Consider the following 4,968-nt stretch of genomic DNA (forward strand, 5'->3'; position numbering starts at 1 on the left):
CTAGCCATGAAAAATATTTGCTGTCAGGTTCTAACGTAATGTGTGAAGTGCTTCAAGATTCTGCAAGGGAAATGAGTGTAGAAATAATGCCTGTCATGTCTTTTTCAGTAAAAATGATTGCTAAAATGTATCCTTTAAACAAGGCTACATCAGCTTTCATGTAATGTAGACTTTTTATGAACTACATTAAGATAATCTGTAAACAATTTGATTGATCTAATATGTTCCTGTATGTTGATGAAATAATTTAAGTTGTTTAGCAGTTTCTTTAGCAGATGCAATACTTGGTATTTGTCCTGAAGGGTTAAAAGTCGAAAGACAGGACCTAATCAGTGAGAAAGCAAAAATCTAAGATCACACAGGAGACCCTAGCACTGCAAGACATACAGTCCAGATGTCCAGTTTCTAACCTGGTTATCTTGTTCATAAGCATACTACCTCTGTACCCAGACTGAACTAGCAAATGCCACCTACCTTATTATAATGTTTCATTTGTAAAATACACATCTAACAAAATACTAGAGATCTGGCTAACGCACAGAATCATTCCAGAGATAAGTCTAGCTCTTTAAAAGGGATTATTTCAAGTAAATGAAATTCTGAGTGGAGAATAACATTTGTGCAGGAATGTGCATGTAGTGTAGGAATGAGATTGCACAGAATAGAATTGATCCAAGGGCTTAGGTTGTTAGGTGGAGCACCTAACAAGATGTCTGGTTCTCTGGTATTGTGTTAGATAAAAGATGGCATTGGTATTCTTGGTATTCAATCTATTTTTCAAAAACATACGTTGGAATTACAGTTCTGTAAGGTCTAGAGTAAATAATTGTGGATGTTAACTAAATACATGGGATTTCCCCTCTGAACACCCCAAAAAAAACCCAAACCCGAATTGAATGCTTTCAGTGTTTAGAGTTTTATTAATGCAGACTAAGTGTGCTTTCAGGAGTCCTTTGTCCTTTCTGCTATAGCTGTAAACATAACAACTTGCCAAGCTGTTATCCTGGGAACCAAACCAGCATATATTCTAAGTTATACTTAACTTTCTCTGTAACCTGTGATTACTCTTAAGTGCTAATAACAAATCTGTGTGTATTTGTATCATGGCAGTTCCCAAATTAGACCAAATAATGAAGGTGCAAATATAACACCCAGAAGTCTGCCTGATCCATATGTTAATCAGAATGGAATTTATTATCCTCTTGCAACATAACACATTCAGTGAAGCAACACTGCACACAGAGGCTCAGCCACACCTAAGCCAGAAAATCCCCTTTTTTTTAACTAAAAAAAAAAAGTGTAAGTAGGAAATACATATTGCCAGAATTATGGCCTTCATAACTCCAGTGTTAATGCATCTTCGATTCTTTGTAGGAAGCATCCAGAAAGAGTGTGAGCAAGATTTGTATAGATTAAGGAATCAAACAATCAGGGACAGATGTAAGAGAAAAATCTATTGAGAGTCAGAGTAACCCTGTATGCACTAACATTATTGCAGAGGTAAAGTTTAGGTCAGAGAGGAACTTAAATATTCAAGTTAAGCACTTCAAGCTTCCAACAGTGTAACATAAGAAGAAAATAAGACGAGAAAAATCAAAGGTGTTGGTGAGGTGGATGATAATGGTATATGGAATTGCAAGAGGGAGGGGAAAAATACAAACCTAGTATCAAGCAGTATTAAGAGGTTACAAAAAGAATGGGACAGTTAGTAATAGCAATGTCACAGTCTGAGAGGATAGACTAAGTGGACCTGCAGCATGTTCAATAGAGTACAGGAAGAACTACAGTGAGCTGTCAGGAAGAATGAGAAGTTAGCACAATTACATTTGTTTTTCCATGCACAGAACTCTGGAGTCAACAAAAGCTTGCCCTCTTTGATTTCTGTGGTTAGCATGCAGGAAGCTGGAGAATCATGAACAGGTAATTGCAGCTGAAATAGTTGCTGGGTGTTCAAAATACGAGCTTCTATGCAGGTATTTTAGGGGGGTGTGGGGACTAAGCAATGTGAAAGCAAATTGGAAGATACTTCTTGGCACTGCCTTGCTTGCAGGCTAGCTGCAGCGTGTTTCTTCCAGTAAATAAGCGGTCTGTGAGCCAAGCACAGAGAGACACTGGTCTGTGGTTAAGTGCAGTCCTTCCCCTAGCCTTTAATCCAGCCTCATGCTAACAGTAGTTACTTTAATGTGCTCAGGAGCAGTGATCATGGGCCAGAACCCCTTATGACAGGTGCTGTACAAACCTTCTAAGATTTGGGTAAATCTTTAGAAATAATCTGTGTGATTTACAAGTTTGTCTCATTTTAAAAAGTGGTTCAGGCACTTGGCTGCTCTTCTCCCATTGAATTAATTTCCGTGTTTGGCAGATAATAGAAGTCTTTCCTATTTTCACAGTCTGACTGCTGCCTTCTTCAACTCACAGGTTTTGCAAGTTTTTTTTCAAAGGTATGAAGAGTATCGTATTTCCATGGGTGGGATCACCAGGCCTTGGTATTGGGGGATGTTGTTCTGCTGGTTGTTCTGCCAAAAGTGTTAATGTGTTTTCTGCTGTTCACACTACTTAGATTCCCCAGCTGGTACAAATGCCTTTGATGTCAGTTGACCTACATAAACAGAAAGAAATTGAGGGAATTCATAATATGTTTGAATATAATGTTTGTATCTTCATTACTCTGAGTATGTTTGCTCTTTTTTTTTTTCCTATTGTCAGTCTTTTTTCTTTTGAAATTACTTCAGCAGTCCCTGAAGCTTGTATAATTTCAGAGAGACTGCTGTCTATTTTAAACTAGGGTGAATGTGTGATTCTGAGGTTGAATAATTAAGTTGGATACGAGAGACAACATCTCTGTTCCCTTTCTGAAGCTGTTGGAGTTGCTAGGGAATCTTTTCATGCTGCAGTTAATGTGGCTGTAATGATAACAGTTCACTTGATATCGAAGCTTTTGCAAACTGTTCATATGAAGAACTAGTTAACCAAAATTAATTGTGGTATTGAGCTACTTAAGATTTCAAGTATTAAGTTATTAAAAGGAGGATAATTTTCTAAGGAAATGGGAATAGTGTCATTGAAACAGGCTGCAGTAGAGGACTGGAAGGTAAATGGACCTTCAATTAAGAGAATTAATGCATTAATATATGATTAGGCAGATTTTACACAAGAATGCAACATACATGTTGTATGTTGGCAACACATTAGATATGTGAAAACACTTTTTTTCAGCTGAGGGTGTTGTGGTTAGGCTTTCCTCCTTTTCCTTGAAGAGTATTTGACAAGAGGTGGGTTAAAAAAACCTGTCCCTGAGGAATTCTGCATCCATTAGTAGGCAAAGTGGCTGTCTGGCTTCTGCTCAGTTGCTTATTCCTTTTTAAAGCCCCTAATGAATACTGCAGTACAGAAGGGCTGTTGCTTCTAGAACTGTAAGTATTTTTCATCTGTGAGTCACCTTTCCAAGTCACTAGTAATTTTTTCCTAAAAAACCTCAAAAGCAGAGCGACACTATCTGTTTAACTGTTAGTGACAGGCACTGGTGGAAGTGGGATAACCAGGAATTAATGTCTAAAGACGAAGAAATAATGCCAGCAGCATTGCCAAAAAGAAAGCTTGTATGTCCAACTACTGCAATATTGGCACTGAAGTTCTTCTCTGACAAAACACTGTACCATGATATTCCTTTCCCTATGGCTGTCTCTTTCATGTCACTTTCGTTTATTCAGAAAAGGAGTGTTGACATTATTTTCACCTTCTGCAGTGACCAGTTCACCCCTCTACTCTGTTGCCTCCATGTTTGAAGCCTAATGTAAGAGTTAATAATATTTCTCCCTTTTTGTTTCTCTGACCTTGTTTCATCCCAGCAATTGCTTTGTGGCTCAGCCCATGTTCTGTTGTCTCTTTTGTGCTTACCTGCTCTTGCCACCACTGTTTTTATGCACCTGGCTAAGCCTAAAGCTTCTTCACCCTCTTTTTCTGCCAGAAGGCATCTCTCTCTATGCCAACAAAAAGATATGATAGCAGAGGCAAATACTTCTTTGCAGAATCAAAACCACTGTGACAACGTAGTTTTGAAACATTTACCTAAAGGTATTCACCTTCAGGGTTTTAAAAAACCACTTAAGTTACATAAATAACTGCATGTATTAGGAATGGGGAGTGCTTGCTTTTTTTTTGTGACATATTTGAGATTGATCAGCAAATTGGCCACATTGTTGTGGTGAAATGGTAATCTAAAGTGATCCAACTCAAGATCTTTTTTTGCAAGTACTTTTGAACCATAGCTTGCTTTTGTTACCAGTGTAACACCTGGGTTTCAGTCTTTTATTTTTCACTAGTCAGACTGGCAGAAGGTTTGACTTCCCCCCTAGCTGTTCTGGGTGTGGTGGTGTCTGCTGGGGTTGTCTGAGCATGATTCAGTGAGCAGAGCAGAGCTCCTGCCTTCTGACGGGTATGGCTTGTGGCAGCGTCACTGGGGCTTCCCGCAGCTGAGATGCGTATGGGCTCTGAGCACCGAGTGTTAAGTAGTGTTGGTGCGAAGCTGGCTTGGCTACAGCTGTAAACCGGGGGGAACTCCGTTCGCCGAGCACAGCAGGGCAGGCACTGCCCAGGTTGGCGGGGTCAGGGCTCCGGGCCGTCCCGTGTGCCCGGGCAATGAGCGCCCGCACAGCAGCCCTGCTTCGGGGAACCCAAAGCACAGCCTCTGTCCCAGTAACGCAGGGGTGCGGGGCTGCGCGGGGGCCGCTCTCCTCCCTTCTGGAAGGTGGGGAGCCAGGAAGAACTCCCCTGGGGGGGTGAGGGCTGAGCTCCGACCGCTGCACCCGAGGGTGCTGCTCCCGGCGCCTCCTCCGCAACGTCGGGAGTCCCCTGGGCGGGGACGGGGCCAGGGCCCTGCAGAACGTGGACGTGGAGGGAGAGTCCGCTTCTGCCCTACCCTTGCCCACCCTGTCCCCCTCCCCTTCCTGCTGCGGGAGGCGGGCGCGG

The sequence above is a fragment of the Chaetura pelagica genome, unplaced genomic scaffold (assembly GCF_000747805.2).
Source record: "Chaetura pelagica isolate M959 unplaced genomic scaffold, ChaPel_1.0 scaffold222, whole genome shotgun sequence".
NCBI classification, from domain to species: Eukaryota; Metazoa; Chordata; class Aves; order Apodiformes; family Apodidae; genus Chaetura; species Chaetura pelagica.